This window comes from Amborella trichopoda, chromosome 13, assembly GCF_054954075.1.
Source record: "Amborella trichopoda isolate Santa Cruz 75 chromosome 13, AtrichopodaSantaCruz75HAP2 v2.0, whole genome shotgun sequence".
Lineage (NCBI taxonomy): Eukaryota > Viridiplantae > Streptophyta > Magnoliopsida > Amborellales > Amborellaceae > Amborella > Amborella trichopoda.
This window is the reverse complement of record NC_142348.1, coordinates 26,194,037-26,215,455: the sequence shown is the minus strand read 5'-3', so window position 1 is coordinate 26,215,455 and position 21,419 is coordinate 26,194,037. Positions and strand designations below refer to the sequence as shown.

The window sequence follows — 21,419 nt, the reverse complement described above, 5'->3', positions numbered from 1 at the left end:
TTTTCCATCACTTCTATCCCTGGTATGAATAAAGAGAGAGCAGTTCATGACTTAGGTTTGTAGGTACCAAAATGCCTGTGGACTACAGAAGTCGTAAGACAATAAGCCCTGATCCATAAGTGAAATTTCTGACAGTCTCATAATGGCCCAAGAATGTAACAAAGGTTCTCCTAGAATTACCTGCTAAGTTTCGTCGCAATCTGACAAGTTTAAGGCAGTGAAGACGACAAAACAGTTTTGGGAAATCCCACATCATCATGCTGAAAATGGACCTTGAACTACAACACCATTATTGGATCATCAAAAGATCTCTAGACCATTGTTGTTGAATTCAAAATGTCCTAAAACTCTCGGGTACCAATTTTCGACGCATTTGTATGCTTCTAGAGCAAGTTATGGCCAAATTACCCAAAATGAGTATGTCATACGCTATTACAGTGCACCCTCAGCGAACCAGTTTCCATGATTGGAAACTGTGCTTTACCATTTCGAGGGCAAACTTTCCATGGACATATCTTCCTCATCCCAGGTCTCTTCTCTTTCTCTTCTCTCTCTCTCTTCTCTTTCTCTCTTTTTCTCTCTTTCTTTCTTTCTTTCTCTCTTTCTCTCTCTTCTCTCTCTTCTTTCTCTCTTCTTTCCTTCTCTTCTTTCTCTCTCTCCTTCTTTCCTTTCTCTCCCTTCCTTCCTTTTTTTCTCTTCTTCTTTCCTTTCTCTCTATTCTTCTTTGCTTTCTCTCTCTTCTTCTTTCCTTTCTCTCTCTCTCTCTCTCTTTCATTTTCTCTCTCTGTTTCTTTTCTTTCTCATGCTTACCTTGTCTGTCAGGCACGGTAGCACATACTGCCAAGCACGATGTTTCTCTCTCTTCTCTCTTTGTTTGTCTTGCACGACAGGACACACTGTCGAGCATGACATTCCCTCTTCTCTCTCTTTGTCTGTCAAGCACAATAGCACATACTGTCGAGCATGGTGTTTCTCTCTCTTCTCTCTTTGTCTATCGCACACGGCATTGCACACTATTGAGTGCGATGTTTCTCTCATCTCTCTTCGTCTGTAGTGCAGGGCAACGCACACTGCTGAGCGTGACTTCTCTCTTCCCTCTCTGTCTGTTGCGCATGACAGCGCACACTGCTGAGCGTGATGTTTCTTTATCCTCTCTCTTCGTTTGTTGCACACGACAGCGCACACTGCCTAACACGACGTTTCTTTTGTCTCTCTCTCTCTTTTTGCCTCTCATGGTAGCACACACTGCTGAGCGCAACTATTCTTTTTTTATTTTTCCTCTTGTCTCACACGTCAGTGTTTATTGCCGTGTGCCTCTTTTTGTCTCCTCTCCTCTTTCTCTCCTTTGCTTGCTTGATCAGAGAGCAGGCTAAGCCTTGTGCTGATGTGCGAGTCTTGTCACCGAGCAGCCAAGCCACCATCCCGGTCTAGTTACCGATCCTGTCTAGTTGCCGCGTCATACCAGCCACTGCATCAGACCAACCGTCATGCCAGTCTTGCCAACACATCAATCATGCTGTCGAGTAATCAAGCCGCCGTGCTGGTCTAGTCACCGTGTATGTCTAGCTACCATGCCAGAGCATCCATCGCACTAGACCAGCCGCCATGTCAGTCTTGCTGACGTGCCAGTTATGTCTCTGAGTAGTCTAGCCGTCGTGTTGGTCCAATCATCGTCCCCATCTAGTTGCCGTGCCAGATCAGCTGTCGTGCCAGACCAAGTGTCGTATTGGTTTAGCTACCATGTTAAACCTTTATTCTCTTCTTCTCTCATTCTTTTCTTCTATTCTCCCTTTTGGAAGATTTAGCGAGAGGCAAGCTGACCTTCACCCTCTCTTATCCCTTGTCTTCCTCCTCTCTCTAAGCAAATACTTTCTTTCTTCATGTATGAAGGATTTGAGTGAAAGCCAAACTAACCTTCATTCTTATTTTCTCTCTTTCTTCACAAAAATACATTTTATCTCTGAAGGATCTGGGTGAAAAAAGGACCAGTCTTTGTCTCTCTTTTTCCTCTTTCTCTGAAGAGCTGGGTGAAAGACAAAGCAGTCTTCGTCTCTCTTTTCTTTCCCTACTTTTCTTCTTCTTCCTCTGAAGAGCTGGGTGAAGGCCAAACCAACCTTCGTCCCTTTTTCTCGCTCCATCATCTTCTCTTTTTTTCTCTCCTCCCTAAAATTCTCTTCTCACGAATGTATTTTCTCTATCTAACCCCTTTTCCTTTTCCTTTTACAGTAAAATATGCACCAAGAATCCTCGTCAAGAAGACATCGTAAGGCTGATGAATTGACATGGATTCCATGGTGTTAGTTCTTCCATTTTCCTTTGAGTACACATGCATGTGTAGGCTCACCCTATGACAAGGTGGGGTCTTTAGACCTACTTGTCTTTATTATAATGTGTGTGTGTGGTCACAGGCAAGAAGAAACAGGTCAAGGGTGGCGATTCCAAACAGGCCACAGGCCCGGGGGCATTCCACGTGATCTAAGAGGGTGCCCATACGAGTTAGCCCCAGCATGTCACAGACCCACGTGAGGTAAGTCCCACATCACGACCCAAATTCCACTCACACCGGTTGGTATTCCTGCTCGCATCCTCTTTACTAGGTTCTCGAGAGAACGATCTCAGATCTCGAGACCATCTCGAACCTGAAATCATGCCACCAGGTCAACCCGACTCAGAGGGCGAGATCGAGGCACCTAACCTGCTTAGCGACTCCACTGGGGACATGCTACCGCTAGTTAGATGCCTCGATCTCACCCTTGGGTCGGCATGACCTGGTGGCTTGGATCCGGGTTCGGAATCATCTCTTTGGGCTTATTTCTTCCTTCTTGCAAACATGCACACACATTAGAATATAGACACTGAGGACCCCACCTTGTCATAGGGTGAGCTCACACGTGTGTGTGTACTCGAAGAAAAATAAAAAAATAACACAATGGAATCCATGTCAATTCGACAACCTCAGGATGTTTCCTTGACAAAGGACTCTTAATACATATCTTACAGTAAAGAAAAGGAAGAAAAGGGGTGGGATAAAGAGAGTGAACGAGACAGGAGAAAGAAGAAAAAAAGAAGAGTTTGAAGGATGGTCTGCTTTTCACCCAGTACTTTAAAGAAATAAAGAAAAGAAGGAATTGAAGGCTGGTCTGCTTTTCACCCAGTACTTCAGAGATAAAATGTATTTTCTTGAGAAAAAAAGGAACGAAGGCCAGAATGTCTTTCAACTAGTCCTTCAGAGAGAAAATAGGAGAAGCGAAAGGAAGGGCTAGTATGTCTTTCAACTAGTCCTTCAAAAAGATAGTAAAGAGAAGGGTAGAATGAAGGAACAAAGGGCTAATATGTCATTCAACTAATCCTTCAGAATATGAATGATTAAAGAGAAAATAAAAGGAGGGGAGAGGGAAAACACAGACGACAACTTGAGTGTCATCTGTGAAGAAGGAGGGGAGAGAGAGAACATAGATGGTGGCTTGACTATCGTTTGTGAAAACAGAAAGGGAAGAGAAGAGAACATAGACAGTGGCTTGATTGTTGTCTGTAAAAAGAGATACAGAAAATAAGAGAACACAGATGGTGGTTAGCTGCCGTCTGTGAAAAGAGAGAGAGGGGAAAAGAAAGAGAGAGAAAGGAGAAGAGGGGCACACAGACGGTGGCTTACCTGTTTTTTTATGAAGAAAGAGAGAGAATACAGGGATGACAATGAGGCTTGTCAAAAAGGGTAGGCCCACATCGTTGCCCCTGTGAGAGGAGAGAGATAGAGAGAGAATGCAGAGACCATGAGATAACCCACCAAAAAGGATAAGCCCACATCGCTACCCCTATGAAGAGGGAGAGACAGAGAGAGAATAGAGAAGAGAGAAAAAGAAAGGATAGAAGAAGAGAGAGGAAGGAAATAAGAAGAGAGAGAAAGGAAAGAAGAGAGTTAGAAAGGAAAGAAGAGAGGATAGAGAAAAAAAAAATAAAGAGAGAAAGAGAAGAGAGAGAAAGAGAAGAGAGAAGGAGAAGAGAGAAAGATAAGAGAGAAGAGAAGAGAAAGAAAGAGAAGAGAGAGAAAGAGAAGAGAGAAAGAGAAGAGAGAGAGAAAGAGAGAGGAGAGAAAGTTACCTTTGAGGCTTAGGGGTACCTGTCTAAATTTCTCTCTCCTCTCTCTATCTCTCCAAGCTGTGATCCAAAACTCAAGCAAAAAGGAATTTTTTATTGATGAAAGAAGGGTCCTTTTACATGTAGAGAGTATGTCCTAATATAAAAGTGGGGCCCAAACATGGGTGGATCATTAATTTCTAACCTAATTGATGAAAATTAAGAAAATAGGGGCAAAATGATGATTTTGCTCCTATGCCAACAATATGTGAAATTCCAAACAGGTCCCTGTAATGGCCATGCAATCTTCACGATCTTTCGAGATCCGTTTGGGTTCCTTCTAGCCTTTATCTGGCCAAAAGATTATTCTTTTCTTGATCAGCTCGAAAAGGTGATCTTTTTTATACCCATTTTGAGCCATAGATCAGACTCTTGGGCCATGATCATGACATAACAAATACATGAGAAAACGTGCAACCTTAGATTTAAGATCCAACGTGTTTCTCAGTGTTTTTCACCGATTTCTTCACTACAGCATAACGAGCAAGTTTCCACGATCATTCTGCCAAAAAATAATGGCTCCATTTGGTGCCAAGAAGACCATTTTCCAAACTGGGAAACTTTGGCTGGAGTTTGGATTCTGATGGCTGGAATTACAAAAAATTTGGACTCTTCGTGCGCCAACTCTGACCATCCATCACATGTGAGGTTCGGCTCAGATGAAGCCTCTAACCTTATGCTCGTAATGGGTCTAATTAAATGTCGATCCGACGCGCAAGCATTGTGATATGGGCTCGATCCACCCGGGATGAGGAATATACAGCCATGTGAAGTTTGCCCTCAAAATTGAGAACCACAATTTACATTAATGGAAACTAGTTCGTTGAGGGTGCACCATAATAGTGTATGACCTACCCATTTTGGGTAATATGGCCATAACTTGCTCCAGAAGGGTCAGAATACGTCGAAAATTGATACCTGAGGGTTTTCAAACAATCTAAATCAAAAGGAAATGATCTAGAGACCATTTGACACTTTGATAATAGTATTGTAGTTCAGATTCCATTTTCAGCATGATAGAGGTAGGATTTCCAAAATGGTTTTGTCGTCTGCACTGCCTTAAACTTATCAAATTGTGACGAAAATTGGCAGGTGTTCTTAGGATACCTTTAGGAATGATCTTGAACCTTCTTAGGCCATTTTGAGACTGTCAAAAATTTCACTTCTAGATCGAGGCTTATTGATCTATGGCTTCCGTAGTCCACAAGTATTTTGGTACCTGCAGATCTAAGTCATGAAGTGCTCTCTCCTTATTTGCACCAGGGATACAAGTGATGGAAAATGACCTCAAACTTCTTATCCTGCCAAATTTTGTGCTTCTAGAGAAGAGAGAAGTACAACATTCAGAAAAAGAAATTGTTCCTTCGACTTTAGTTTTCTTCCTGGCCACTGAATCACACGAACGTTAAAGGGACACTCGTGCAAAGCTACTTCTTGGAGGGCTGACCAAGGCTCTCTGACCACTGGGGGCCTTGTTACGGACCCAGATGTGGAGACATTTTGGGGGATGTGTTTAAAGTCCTCACCCTTGTCAGACTTTTGGCGGCTTTGTTTGCTGCTACACCAGGTTTGCTTTGACAAGCAGGATACCTCTATGGGCCCCATCCTGTCGAGCCCAATCGGGGGCCTTGTTTTAGCTGACCCGAATGTCTGGTCCGGCTAGGGAGGGGTTTTGGCGTGGCGGTCACTGGGGGCTTCACCTTGGTTGCTGTGGGCTGGTATTTAACTGATTTGACAATTTCTTGTCTTATGATGGATCTTAAGGGATGATTTTAATATCTACATCCTGTTGGACGCATGAGCGGTTTTGTTTGCAGTCTCACCTCATTTGCTTAGCCTGGTTTGACAGCTTCTTGCCTGTGAATGATCTTGTTTATGGGTCCCAATAACAGGGTACTCTACTACTGACGAATTTCCTTGAAATGTTGGCTGAAGCCGCCTATGGAGGTGAGAACTGCATCAACCTGCTTATTGGTTCTAGCGTCCTTTCGGGTTTTCACTTGGACTGGGAGAAGCGGTGCCGTAGAGACGGTTTTCACCAACCTCCTTTTTATTGGGCTCTTTTTCCCATAACCTGTCGGTCATGTCTGCTTTTTTTTCCATTTTTGCTCACGGTGCCCTTTGCCTGTTTTCACCATGCCTGGTTTTTCTTTTACGAAACACTCTTACTCATGGTTTTGTGACCATGCCTATTCGTCAGTTTTACTCATGACGTTCCCCTTCTTGGGTTTACACCATGGCCATTTATTTTCATGAGGACGAGTTTAAGGTTATGCCTCTAGGACCTGAGCAATGCAGTTTAACGTGATGCAGCTAGGACGTGCACTATAATTTAGGGTCATACAACTGGACCGTAATAGTGATGGATGACGGTTTGTGGAGGCCATGGAGTAAGTATGGAGGTGGTTTTAACTCAATTTGGGGTGATAGCACGAGACTGTTTGCGAATGATGGATTATGTTTGAATGGAACATGGATAATGGTGACCCACTAGCTGACAGTAAGTATGGATGGTGGAATGGCTCAAGAGACTTGCCGGTGGCTAGGTGCATGCTATGTGGGGCAACATAAGTGTTGATGATGCAGGGCGTCTTGGTGGAGCTTCCACCAGAGCAAAGAGATGGGGAGTGAGGGGCCTTTAAGTCCCACCTCACACCGGCCCAGGTTAAGAACTGGGAGCTAGACAATGGGTCTTTGCTCAAGAGGATGGTCAGGAACAAAGTCGAAGGAACTTGTTCCATAGGGACAATCTCGAATGTGGGGATAAGAAAATCCCTGATCTAGATAAATGGGTTATAGAACCCACAAGCCATAAATAAAATGTGAAAAGATAATGAAAGAAGATAATAAAAGAAGAAACTAGCCAAATAAGAACAATCCGACTAAGGGGTAGTAAGTCCCCAGTGGAGTCGTTAAGCTGGTTAGATGCCTCGATCTCGCAATCCGGATCCTTTGGGGATCGGGCAACACACGTCTCAGGTTTTGAGGGAAGACCCGGAACATTTTTGCGATCGCTCTCTCGAGAACCTCGTTCGAGAACGGGGGCAGGGTTACGAACTGGTGAGAGAGGAATTTAAGGTGGGTTCGGGACTTACTCGGGCTGGCTTGCATGGGCGGCCTCTTAGATCCTGAAGAAAGCCCCCCAATAATAAAATTGGTTCGGAATCACCTCCATTGGCTTGTATTCTTCTTGTTTTCTACAATCACACACAAATGACAAAGGTTATATGACCGGTGGGTCAGACCTCACCCTTTTCCTCTTTGATAAACATACATAAGAATGCGGATTCAAAAAAAAAAATAAGAAAAGAAAGATGGGGGGGGAGAAGAATTTGACTGAGCGGGAAGATCAGAACGGTGACCAAGCTAGTGAATAATTGGCCTAACGTGGTAGTAAAATGGGCTCGGTACCTAAGACCGGCTCACATGATTACTACTAGATGTCATTACCAATACCAACTAGCTAGGCACTCTGTCGTGGCATTAAAGCAGGCCAAGTAATCTTGACACAGCAACATTACGGCTAGACGAAAGGACTACCATGTGAGGCTAACCTTGATCCCTCTTAGTCGAATGAAAGAGTAACACGATGATGGTTATGAGGAAAGAATAAAGTAAGTGAAGAAGGGAATAGAAGCAGGGAGGGAGAAGAAAGGAAAAGAAGATTGTGAAAGGCGGGAGAATAAAAGAGAGAGAGGGAAAGAAGATGCAGTCGGCGTTAAGCACTGTCGATTGTGTTACAAGGAAGAGAGAGACAATGAGAGCGGCGTTAGGCTTCACCGACTGTGTTTATGCAGAGGAGAGGAGAGGGAAGACGCACTCGTTGATAGGCTTCGCCAACTGTGCCTGAAGAAGAGAGAGAAAACACAGTCCACATTAGGCTTCGCCAACTGTGATGGAAGAGAAGAAAAGTAGAGACCCAGCCGGCGCTAGGCTTGCGCCGATTGTGATGAAAAAGAAGCGAGAGAGAGAGAGATTGAGTCGGTGCTAGGCTTCGCCGACTGTGACAGAAGAGAAGGAGAGTGAAATCCAACCAGCGTTAGACTTCACTGACTGTGACAGAAGAGAAGGAGAGAGAAATACAACCGGAGCTAAGCTTCGCTGATTGTGACAGAAGAGAAGGAGAGAGAAATTCAACCAGTGCTAGGCTTCAGCCATTATGACAGAAGAGAAGGAGAGAGAAATGCAATCGACGCTAGGCTTCGCTGACTGGTTTCAAAAGAGGAGAAGAGATATTAATCGAGTTAGCGCTAGGCTTCACTGACTGGCTTCAAAAGAGGAGAAGCGAGAGAAATCCAACCGACACTAAGCTTCGCCGACTGTGATAAAAGAGGAGAAGAGAGATAAATCCAGCCGGTACTAGGCTTCACAAACTGGTTTCAGAAGAGGAGTAGGGAGAGAAAACCAGTCAGAGAGGCTTCTCTAACTGGTTTCAAAAGAGGAGAAGATAGAGACGAGAAGAAGAGAGATAGAGATAGAAATGAGAAATAGGGGAGGAGAGAGAAAGCGATAGAGATGAAATAGAGGGGAAGGAGAGAGAAAGTTACCTGCCTGAAGGGTACCAACTATTTTCTTCTCTCTCCTCTCTCTCTCTCCAATACATACCCACAAGCTTAGGAAAAATTCAAAATTTTATTGATTGATCCAAGAAGAATGGATTCTTCTTTTGTACAGTGAGGCATTACCTGTTTATATAGAATTAGACTAAAACGACCAAAAACTTCCTAGAGCTGAAGATAATTACAATTTAATTGAATTTAAATAAATTCTAAAAATGGGTGCAAAAGGATTGTTTTGCCCCAGCCTAACAATATGTTGAATTCCAGAACAGTCCCTGCTACTGCCCGAGAACTTGCGTGATCTTCCCTGGCTGACCCGGGGGTGTTCTGATGCTCGTTTGATCGAAAGATTATTTTTTTCTTGTAGGGCGCGGCATGGCGATCATTTTGATACTAACTTCGAGCCATGATCATGAGACTTGAATTTGTATGAATCTTGAAAACTTCAAATCGATTGTGTTCTTGTTCCTTGATGTTCCTTCGTGATTTCTTCATTGAATCACACTGAGCATGCCGTCACGATCATGTTGCAACAAATGCAGCTTGATTTCGTGTACGGATGAAGATTTTGTTGTATTGAGTTTTTGATTGGAATCTTGAAATCTGGTGGTCGGAATTTACAGCAGCTTTGATGCCTTTGTGTGTGAAATCCAACCGTTCATCGTATGCAAGGTTCGGGCCAAAGATAGCCTCGGACCTCACGCACATATCGCAATTAGTTTCATGCCAATCGGGTATCCGAGCGTCGTGATCTGGCTGCTTGAATGAGGCGTGCTGCTGCTGAATTTTCTCTTTGCTCGGGCGTCGTCACGGCGTGTACCACATATCGAATTGCTCATCAATTCCTGCCCTTGTGTTTGAGTTTTTGAAGGAATTTTTGATGATTAGGGTTTTCCCAGTTGGTGTCGAATGTTTTCCTCTTGTTTTACTGGTTATAGTTGAGTGAAGGGCAATTCTTGTTCATGTAAACAATGGTTTGGTTGGAGTACATGGTTTGGTTTGAGTACAAGTTTTTAATGATGCTTTTCTATGCCTCTTTTATATATTTTTGAATTTTGCTAGATTTAGGTTTTATTTTTCTTTCGTTTTTTATCAATTTATCCTGTGTATAGGTGGTTTTGTTGGTACTTATTTTTGAGTATTTTCAGTTTGTAGAACCTTTATCTTCTGCAATTTTTATTGAATATTATTTTTTAATTTGAATATTTTTTTTTAATTTGAATATTTTGGGAACTTGTAAGAATTGGGTTTTTCTGTTTTGATATTTCACAATTGGGTTTTCCTGTTTTGATATTTCAAGGTTTTCAAGATGAAATTTTTCTTCATCTTTCTCTCTCTTTCCCCTGGATCTCTTTCTTGAGCTCTAATCCTTGCCATTGAGCTTTTATTCTGTGTTCTTCATATATGAATATGGGAACACTTTTCATACTTATTTAGCATCCATAGGGTTTTATCTTACCATTGAGAATGTAGTTATAGAACAGTGAACAAAAAAAAAAAAACTTGTTATAGATTGATTGGAGTTTTTTTGCAAATAACAACATTTCTCAAAGAAATCAATAGGAAATTTGTTGAGTTTGTTGTGAAATTTGAGTTCAGAAAATGGTTGAAGAATCCAATATTGAGAGAGAGATATAACTGAAAAAGTGGAATTTAAGCATTAACTTCCCATGAGGTTATCATACACAAAAACCATGAACTTCTTACAGTAACTTCCATCTTCCCAGCAAGGAGGAACTTCCAATTTACAGTTCATGAACTTGCTTCCAGTAAATTCCCAGCAAAGAGGAATTTAAAGGCGTGTTTAATAACATGAAGTTGCTTCCTGGAACTTAATACTTACCTATTACTATTCATCTTTCGTGTTTGATAAAAGACAGTAAGGTAAGTAAGGAACTTCCACTTTACTATTCATGTTCCTAGCTTTGTATGTAAAAAAAGTTCCGACCAAAAGGATGGAACTTGAAAAAGGAAGTTTATATCAAAACTTCCCCCGATAAATTTGCACCCTAAAAGAGTTCTATTCACACTCAGCGCTAAGCCATCCCTCTCTTCACACTCAGCGCTAAGCCATCCCTCTCTTCACACTCAGCCGCTCAGCCAAACTCCTCTCTTTGCACTCAGTCGCTCACTAAGGTTTACACCTCCAAGAAGAGGGATCTCTTTCTTGAGCTCTGATCCTTGCTATTGAGCTAAGATGCACCTCACTCATCACCATCATCTGTTAGCTTTTTTCCAATTAATTACGATCGGCTGCATAAATCTGGTTCTCCATCAGGCTTTATTAGAGGTGCACCTTGCTAATCCATTGAAAAAATGTACTTTTGACGTTAGAAAACAACCTAATTGATCATCATATTCGAGAGTTTAATAAATACTCAGAAAAAATAAGAAATTAAAGTCGTAAAAATAATACATCTTGCAATATATAATCAGAATTGGTCATTTTCAAAAAAATTATGTACTTATAGATATATTGGATTTGAAAATAATTTTTGTTTTAAAATTTTACAATTTGATATAAAAATAGATTCTTGGGTCATCCTAAGGATTTGTTAGGCCAAAATTACATCTTACAACAAAGTTTGGATGTGCGCCTTATTTTGATTGTTTATTGTTATAAGCCTATGCAAACCACACCCACTAAATAAATTTGAAATTTCATCAAATTAAACTAATAGCAAGAAAAAATATGTCAATCTAAATTACTCATAAGAAAAATAAGATTGCCACCTTTTACCATAAAAAAAAGGTCCACCTCAAATATTCAATAGAAAAAAATGTTCTGGAGTTGGAAAACATTCCAATTGATCATCCGGAGCTCGAGATATACGGATATAAAGAAAGAAAATTCTGAGTCCTAAAAATAATGCGTGTTGTAATTATCTAAGCCATAAATCCAAAAATGGATTCATCTAAATCAATTGCCGCATCCAAAGCCTGAAATTACAAACTACAGGAAAGCATTATTTTGGAAGTCATTCTGGTAAACACATTCCAGTTAACTGATTAGACTTTTCATTGAATCACATAGGTATGTGTATATCATAATGTGCACCCAATTACATCATAATGAATCACATAAGCATGTCTATAAAGGTTAAGCTTCTCGTAATCAAAGAAATAATTGACGCACATATCATGGGCCGTTCTAGCAAAGAGCTTACATGGTTAGCACCGTCAACATCATTTTCTATAAAATCAATATGCTAAATTCCATAACCAAGGACATAATGTTCAAAATCTAACAATCAACAGTACGGGTCACAATTTCTAATTAGTTGGTATTAAAAAACAGCCATAATGTAGCACACTTTTTTTAATATGGTTCAAAGTATACCACACTTTAAGCATAGGTTATTTGTTCATATATGCAAACTTAGGTCTTTTCGTGCTCATTAAATTTTTGGTGTTAATGTGTCAATGTTTTATCACGAACTAGTGAAATAGGATTTTTCATGCATTCTTCTTCACAGGGTGAAAGGAGGCTAAAGAAACATCATCAGCTTCTTTTTTTATATATAAGTTATCACTTGAAGAGGGAAAAAAAGCTACAGAGAGAAAAAAAATCAGGGGAGAGAGAAAAACTAGCGAGAAAAAAAACTGAGATATACCTTTGTGAAGAGGCCTCGTAAGGGAGAGAGAAAAACCAGAGAGAGAACAATTTACCTCTTAACATTTTCTCTCCCTTTTTTTTTTTCTTTTTGAAAACCCTACAAAGAGAAAAATAATCTCTATGCTCTCAACTTCAAATTAGCAAACCAACCATAGTCTTTTTAAACTCCAACACTCTTCTCTTCAATCATCTATTTAAAAAGGTCATGAATTTCTGTCTAACCCTCCCCTACGACAACGGTTCTCTTCAATTGTCAAAGTAAACAAGTCCTTGATTTTCTCTTTCTACTGCGACAAAGTCACACATCAATCTACAATTAACTAAGTCCTAGCGAGAGAAAAACATATTACTGCCACACCAGAATATATTTATAAGCAAGGTCTTTCTCACGGTCAACACTTCAATCAATCTAAAAAACCCATAAAATCAAAATTGATCCCAATTCTTTCTCTCCATGAAAAGTTCAAACAACATGCCTTTCTCTCTATAATTGCTCCTTGTATACTTTGCCCTTGCTTAGCCTTTTCCCCATTTATCTCTTGTTGCAAATGAAGAAAAGGTTTGAGAGAGACCTGGAAATAGGAAAAAATGTTGGAGTAGGTTAGGGTAGAGACAGAGAAAGAATGGAAGAAAAAGTATAGAGGAGAGAGAATGGGGAATAAAATTTTCATCCATTCCATTTTGAAGAAAATCAATTCCATTTTGAAGAACATTTTCATCCATTCCACTATGAATCAAGGAAATAAATCAGATTATACAGGAACATTCTCAGCTTTGTTATGTACAGAACATCACCAAAACCACTAAATAAACAGAGGAAATCCAAAACACAATAGGGGAAAAAAATTCTTTATCGAGGGATAATAACAAGAGATAAAAGTTCCATACTGTAAACTGAAATTTTGTGGCTCCCATTTCAAGCCACAAAATAAGGAACTATTGCAGTTCTTTAGAATCAATAAACTCGAATCACCAATACATAAATATATGAATCAAGGTTGCTGATTTTTTACATGCATGTGGGGCATCAAATATCATGAATCAATAAAATAAATCAGATTATCTTGGCTCCCATTTCAAGCCACCAAATAAAGAACTACAATAGTTCTCTAAATCAGTAAACTCAAATCACCAATACATAAATGTATGAATCCAGTTTGCTGATTTTTTACATGCATTTGGGGGCATCAAATATCATGAATCAATGAAATAAATCAGATTAGCTTGGCTCCCATTTCAAGCCATAAAATAAAGAAACTATTGTAGCTCTCTAGAATGAATAAACTCGAATCACCAATACATAAATATATGAATCAAGGTTGCAGATTTTTTACATGCATTTGGTGCATTAAATATCATGAATCAATGAAATATATCAAAGTATCCTGTTCACTTGTGTATGAAAAGAAATGGAACAAGAAATCAGAAGACGGAATAAATTCCAAGAGATTTACAACAGAGAAATATTGGGAAAGCCCCAATTTTTTTACAGCAGATTTATAACAGAGAAAAATAAGGAAATCCCTAAATCTTTTTACAGGGATTCCTAAAAAAAACTCTGAAAGGATCCAAAAACCTAAATTACTAAAAAAAACATAAAAAATAAGAAAATCTTCATAGAACTCACTGATGATTGAGAGGTTGCTGCTCTTGCTCGCACTGGTTCCTCTTGCTCGCACTGGTTCCTCAAGCTTTTGCTCGCAGAGGAAGCAGCTAGGGTTAACAGAGAAGAGAGGGGTCTGGCAAATCTTCCAAAGAAGAGAGAGAGAGCTTTGTCAGAGAGGAAGCGGCTTAGGGTTCACAGAGAAGAGACGGGTCTGGCTGAGCGGCTGAGTGCGAAGAGAGGGGTGGCTGAGCGGCTGAGTGCGCAGAAGTTTAGGGCACAAAGCTTTTGATCGATAGGGGGGGGGAAGTTTTTTACACACAAAGTTGGGAACATGGACAGTAATAGGTAAGTTCTTTATTTACCTTACTGTTTTTTATCAAGCACGCCCTGTTAATCATAAGTCTGAATTCCTTTGAGCCTGCTATTATCGTCTGATATTGTCATTTCAAATTTGGTTTTAAAAAGTTTTCATCCATTTTAATATTGTTGAAAATAGTTTGAGAAGTTTTTTAAGAAGGAAAAAGACAAGGAGGTCAATAAGTCTCTTCTTGCCAAATTTGGATAGGATTTGGTAAGTGAAATATAGCATGGGTTTAGATCTCATTAGGAAAAAAATACCTTTAGAAACATCACTTGAAAGTGTATTAAGAAAATTGTTCTATTTATTAAAAGACATAGCCTCTGGGTTCTTAGTAATGGGAAAGGCGGATGTTCTCATTTGGAGCCCAATAATAATGGAAAACTTACCTTACTTAGTGCCAATGAAGTAATTATAGAGTAGCGAATAAAAACAATGCACTAATGGCCATATAGAAGAAACCTATCTACCCTATGGCTTCATGGGTTTTAATACTTGCTAGTTTGTACAAAGAAAATCGCAAACTATCATTTGGTGATTTTCTATAGTTCGCTCTTGAATCGTCATAATCGATGATTCAAAAAAAACTAAAAATAAATGACGTAAAATAATAATTAAAATAGAGGTTTATGATGTGGGGATTCAGGGGGACCGTTGAAAACATTAGATAAGCTTAGAGAAAAATAAAATTAAAAATTAAAAATTAAAAATGGGGGTTTTAGGGGGAACAGGGCACGGACCCATACCATTCAGAAACCGATTCGGTCCTGATGGATTCCACATTCGAATCAGCAAAATCGTCGGGTTTTAAAATATTGGTTGGGTCAAGCCCTAGTCTGCAACAAAGTTGTTGAAGATGAAACTCACAAGTACCTACAACAAGATGTGGAAAGTCTCCCTCACCACCATCAAATGGGTAATTCGACATGAAAAGAATCAAAGGAGATAAAAAACCAGTACATTGGTGCTAATTAAAATCATTTGGAAGATCGGAAATAACATTATGGATAATGATTCCACCTCCAACAAATAAAACTTAAAATATCATTTATCTGAGATATAACTTGCCACCATTTTTTAAAGTGTACATAGTGAGGGTTATATGTATATACAAGGCCTGAACAAATATATTGAATGTTTACATAGTAAGTGCTACTCTCTTGCACGTATTGGATGGTTAACATAGTAAGCACTAGCCTCTTGTACATGTTAAATGTTGAACGCATATAGCATGCTTCTATGGGAGTATATTGTACTTGAAGCAAACCACAAAACAGATTCCTAGGAGAATTTATTGATCCATAATTTTGGGATCTATTAAGTATCATTAGATCGTTATTTTCAAGAACAAAACAAAAGTTTTTTTTGAGTTCTAGAACATCTAGAACTTTCCCTCAAAAAATTAGTCAGTTCTTGTTCAATCTTAGGATATCACCTTATTTAGAGAAATAGAGGGTGAATTAATTTTTGTTTTCTTTGAGATTGGTCCCTAGGTTCTATAGATTACATCCCAAAAAGTTGAGAGCAGAAAAACATCCCTAGCTTGTGCTTTGGCTGATTGAACAAAGAGACAGTTTGCTCTTGTAGGAGCATAAAATTTTCTCTGGTAAGCACTACCCTACCGTACATGTTTCACATGATAAAAATAAAAGTGGTGCTGGCTGTTAGGAACCTGCTCAAATAGGCTTGCAACAGACTTGGTCAACCCTGTCCTAGTTAAGGGGGTGAGAATTTTTTGGATCCGTTTCGGATCCACCCAGATCCGGATCTAGATCCATAGTATACTTTGGATCTGGATTCATATCTGAATTCGAAATTTTATATAGGATCTGGATCTAGATCTGGATTTACTTCCATTTGAATTCTAATCTTAAATTTTCCACGCCCTCTTTTAAAAAGCAAAACATTTGGTGGTCACATGAGACTACCATAGTCAACATATGGATTCCCCTTATTTTCAGTGTTAAACATCTATTTGAGTTCATTTCGGTTTTAGTGTTACTTTTTTTTATCGGCAAGGGTAGTATTGATTTTTTGGAGACCCGCAGCAATCAAAATTAGGGAATAATAGTATGTAATTATGGTAAGAAAAAGCGATGAATAAAAAAAAAAGCTCATATGAATATATGATTTGAATAAAAAAGGGAAGCCCTTATTACATAAATCTTAAAATGTTGAACCCTCTAACATTTCATCAAATTAAAAATAAACATCTTTAGAATTCAAATAACTATATATACATCATTCTCAAATAAAAGAAACCCCATATCCTTACATCCATCAAATTAAAAATAAATATCCATAGAATTTCATCATTCTCAAATAAAATAAACCCATATCCTTACCTCCATCAAATTAAAAATAAACATCCACAGAATTTCATCATTCTCAACTAAAAGAAATTACTTCCATCAAATTAAAAACACATCATACAGTGCCACCAATTTAGGATGTTGAAGTTTTGATCAAATTGGAAAACAGTTTCCTCTAAGTACATGTCCAACTCATACTTTCTAGATAAATTGCCTGAGTTCTCATCAATGCAAGTTTAAAAATCCCCCTATCAACTTAGCAATAGAGTCCAATTTCTTTCTCTCTCTCACTCCACTATCCAAAGTACTCCCAGAGCTACCAGGTAATGCATTATTACTTTCCTAGTTTGCATATAGATCATAAATCCCAATCCGAACTATACTTACCTGGTGCTCTGCATAAATTTTTAAGTAGTAGAACTTCACAAGCAGGAGTTTATATCAAGGATAAACCACAACTGTTATAAGCCAAAACCAAAGAACAAATCTTCCAATACTTATCAAATTTTACCTTTCATTTTGATTGTCATAGAACCTATATGTTCCTTAGAGCTCATGCTCCATTTCATTAAAATCTACATGTTACATCATAAAAAAGTTTCAGACAATCACATATTTCTTTTGCACTCTCCTATTCACGATCAAATGGTACCAAATTGGGCGAAAATTCATATTGTACAAAAACGATGAAATGCCTCCTTTAATGCTAGGACCACATCTAACATTTTATAAGTCGAATTCCACCGAGGTGGAACATCAAGGCATATATTTTTTTTTACTTTCTATTCGGAGTAGGCTAATTGTTTCATTAAACCTTTCATGCCTAGCTTGTGAGGCCTTGATAAACTTGATACCCTCTCAAAGCTATTGTTTATAACCCATCTTGCACAATAAGGTTCAAAATATGTGCACAACATTGCACATGAAACATCTTACCGTCGAGGACAAGTTACAAATTTCGAGACAATTGTCTCTTGAGGGATGATGTTGCAACACCGTTATATGTTGCATTATCAAGAGTAACTGTAAACAACTTTTTTTCAAGCTTCCAATGCATTAAAAGATCCAAAAGCGTTGTAGCAATGACCTCCCCTGTATGAGAAGATGGTACATATACGAAACTAAGGCTTCATTTCTATAATTTTCATGATTCATTGATATAATGTGCAGTTAAGCACAAATACCCCTGATTCCAACATGAAGATTGCATGTCCATGGTGAGACTCACTCAAATTGGAATTTTCTTTAACTCCGCAAGTTTCTTTTCTCACTCTTGTAAATTCCCATAATACTTGATTTTATTGTGGAGTGAGAAACCATCTTAAACAATGGTAGAAGATTTTTCACAAAATTTCTAAATCTTGTGGGTTGCACAATTGAGAATTGGTATTTATGTAGGATGATCATTTTTGCAATATCATTCCTACTTCTTTCTTGATCAAATTTAAAATTTGCTAAACCCCCTCCCCTTTCTTAAATGATGTTGCTAATAATTGTTGGCCTAAAGTTGCATGCATTCTCCTTGGACATCTTAAATGGTTATGTGAATGACTTATCTCACTTGAACTACCTCTTGTTAGTTGAATTCAACAATGCATACACCTTGCTTTTACAGAACTATCTTCTTTAGTGATTTTATCAAATCCTTCCCAAACAGAAGAAACATTTTTACGTTTGGAGATTCTAGATGAAATGTCTTCTACAGTGGTAATTTGCTTAGAATTTTCTTTAACATTAGACATTTTGCTAACCAAAAAGAACACAACAGTATCAAAAAAAAAAAAGCAATAAAAATACACCACAACAGTAGCATAAAAGAGAAATACAATCATACCTTCGCATCTAAGAGCACAATTCTGAGCCCAAAGAATTCAATCCAAAATTCTCAAAAAACATAATAGAGAGATGTACAAAGCTCATTCCAAAACTCATTATAAGCATGTGAAAGTGCATTCCAAAATTCACTCCATTCAGATGTTGCATTAGGGCCACGTAAATTAGAGATAAGCCATTTACATCCATCTTTCACATCAAAAATAACATTTGACACATACCAACAACCTAAACCAAACCATCTGCACTACCAACGGATTCTTTGCAACAAAATTTTTGAAAGGTAAATTGAGCAACTCCATAGTATGGTACAAATAGCTTCCAAGATGTTATATATTAATACCAAGTTACTCATATGTTGCTGGAAGCATGGTACAGATAGGTTACAAGAAAATCTTTTTAACAGCTGATTTTAAGAAATAAATGAGTAACATTTGGCAGAGACACAATAAATGGTGGAGAAAAACTACAATCTAGTAGCCAATAGTTGACTACATGAGCAGAGTAATATCATAAAATTAACATTCCAAAACGCATTCTATGGGAACACCTTCTTTCATAAACCACCAAAAATGAAAAACACGGGAGTATATAAATAATAAATAATCAACATTGTACTTCTTAGAAACTACAAATGTTATTCAACAAAAAGAAACATTGATAACAGAGAGATAAATAAAACAGTGATAACAATAAATAAAAAATCACAATTTAAAGAAAGAGTAAAAAATCAAAAAGCATAACAGAAAGATGAGACAGAGAAAAAAAAAATTTAAGGTTTTTATGGGGCTTCAAAGATCTTCAACAACCACCAAAAATAAATAAATAAACTAAGAAATGAGAGAGATATCTCAAATTTGGCCGATTTTATAGGTTCTTCACAGGTCCCTCTGTTAAGCCATGAAAATGCATAGATTTGAGCAAGAAAACTAAAGATAAATTTAGGGTTTCTATATGGGATTCGAAGAACTTCGACAAGACTAAAAAATCATAAAAAAAATAATTGAGAGATGAGAGAGAAATCTAGGCTTTGGCCAAAAAAAAAATATGCTCGCAAAAAGCCTAAAAAGCAGGGAATGGAATGGGCGTACCTGTTTGGAGCGATTGTGCTTCAATTACACTTGTTTAGAGAGAGATAGGCGAGGTTGCTTGGTAGACTCTTTGGGCGACTCCTAATGTAATGGTGCGGCCCTTGGTTTATTCGAAAGGATATTTCACCGAACTTATAGTCATCAATGCTACTCCTTCTTATAGTCATCAATTTGATTCCTCTGTGATAGGTTGTGCTAGCTAAGTTGGAGTTTGTCGGGTTTTTGTGCTGAGTTTGTTGGGTTTTTGTGGCACAGAGAAATGGCGAGGAATGACTCGAATTTATTTGCTCTGGTTTTGCCACCTAATTTCGCGTTTGTGGGGGTTTTGTGACATAGAGAAATAGCGACGGATGTTGTAGAGAATACTTTTGCTTGTTAAGTTCGAAATTGTGGGGGTTTTTGTGACATAGAGAATGGTGAAGGATGTTATAGAGAATAGTTTTGCTAGTTAAGCAAGCTTGTGGGAGGGTTTTGTGACAGAGAAATGGCGACGGATGTTATAGAGAAGAAACCCTTAATGATAATGTCCTTTGTTTAGAGAAGAAACCCTAACGATGGGGTACCGTATTTTGTTGAGAGAGAGAAGTAAGGATAAATCCCCACCGATCATCTTTTATAAATCTACAGTGCGGATTACTTTTTCTAAAAGTTAAAATAATTATATATATTATAAAATAATGATACTACAAGACCTTCCCACATCCATGAGAGTAGGACCCCAAACCATCACCATTAAATTTTGACATAAATCTTTAAAAAAGTTATCAATAAACTTTTGATACAGATCTCTAAAAAAGTTATCAATAAACCCAATGTAATAACTTCTCTAGAGATCTGTGTCAAAATTTAATGGTGATCTTTGGGGTCCTATTCACATGCGTGTGGGAGGGTCTCATAGTATCTTTACTTGAATATGATATGGGAAATGATCTTGTGACCCTCCCACACTTATGTGTGTAGGACCCCAAAGGATCACCATTAAATTTGGCACAGATCTTTAGAAAAGTCAAGTCTCACACCCATGTGATAACTTTTCTAGAGATCTGTGCTAAATTTAATAGTGATATTTTGGAGTCCTACACACATGGGTGTCAGGAGGGTCTCATAGGATCATTACTCATATAATACAGAGTAATGACACTATGAAACCCTCCCGCACTCATGTGAGTAGAACCTCAAAAGATCACTATTAAATTTTGATACATATCTCTATAAAGCTCATTCACCCAATTCCTACACTCATGTCATAACGTTTTTAGAGAACTATGTTAAAATTTAATGGTTATCATTGGGGTCCTACTCACATAGATGTGGGAGGGTCTCATAGTGTTATTTCTCACTATATATATAATATAATTTATATTATTTTTAAAATTGGGTCGTATCTAGATCGTATCCACATGCACCCAGATCCGATCCGATTTTAGGTTGGATCAGAATTTAGAATCCAAATCTTGGATCCATACGCATATCCTAATAGCATTCGGATCAAGATTGGGTGAATTCTCGGCCCTAATCCTAGTCTTTGCCAAGTATGGGCTCCCAATCCTACTCAAGCAGCTTTGCAACGAGCTTGGCCTTGATTAAGCCAAAAAGCCCATGCCGAGACTCAGCTCTAGCCTATTACCGAATAAAAGCAAAAAAAACAAAAGAAAAAACAAATAAAATATAAATCGATATTTCATCTTTTCTCAAAAAAAACTTATTCCCTATAACTTTATTTATTGATTAACTTAATATTAATGAGTTTTAATTTAAAGATAAGTACATTGACAGTGGGAGTAAATTAAGAATCTTGATTTAACAAAAAATTTCAACAAAAATTTCACCATTGATTTCCCTTAAGAAAAAAGTGTACGAAAACATACAAGCAATATATTCCCAAAAAAAAGTAAAGCAATCCTATATCT

General features: G+C 38.2%; 1 long non-coding RNA gene across 4 annotated transcripts; it reads right to left on the bottom strand.

The window, feature by feature from the left end:
• Positions 1 to 12,466: 12,466 nt before the first annotated feature.
• LOC110008181 (uncharacterized) lies at positions 12,467 to 20,112 on the bottom strand. 4 transcript variants are annotated; one of them, XR_016048617.1, is made up of 4 exons: positions 19,510 to 20,096; positions 15,020 to 15,146; positions 13,937 to 14,057; positions 12,467 to 12,881 (listed from the first exon to the last, which is right to left on the bottom strand). It is a non-coding gene; the product is annotated as an uncharacterized LOC110008181 (long non-coding RNA). The 4 variants fall into 4 exon arrangements; XR_016048620.1 differs by having other exon boundaries at positions 15,020 to 15,109; XR_016048619.1 differs by lacking the exon at positions 15,020 to 15,146 and having other exon boundaries at positions 19,510 to 20,056.
• Between the last annotated feature and the right edge of the window lie 1,307 nt (positions 20,113 to 21,419).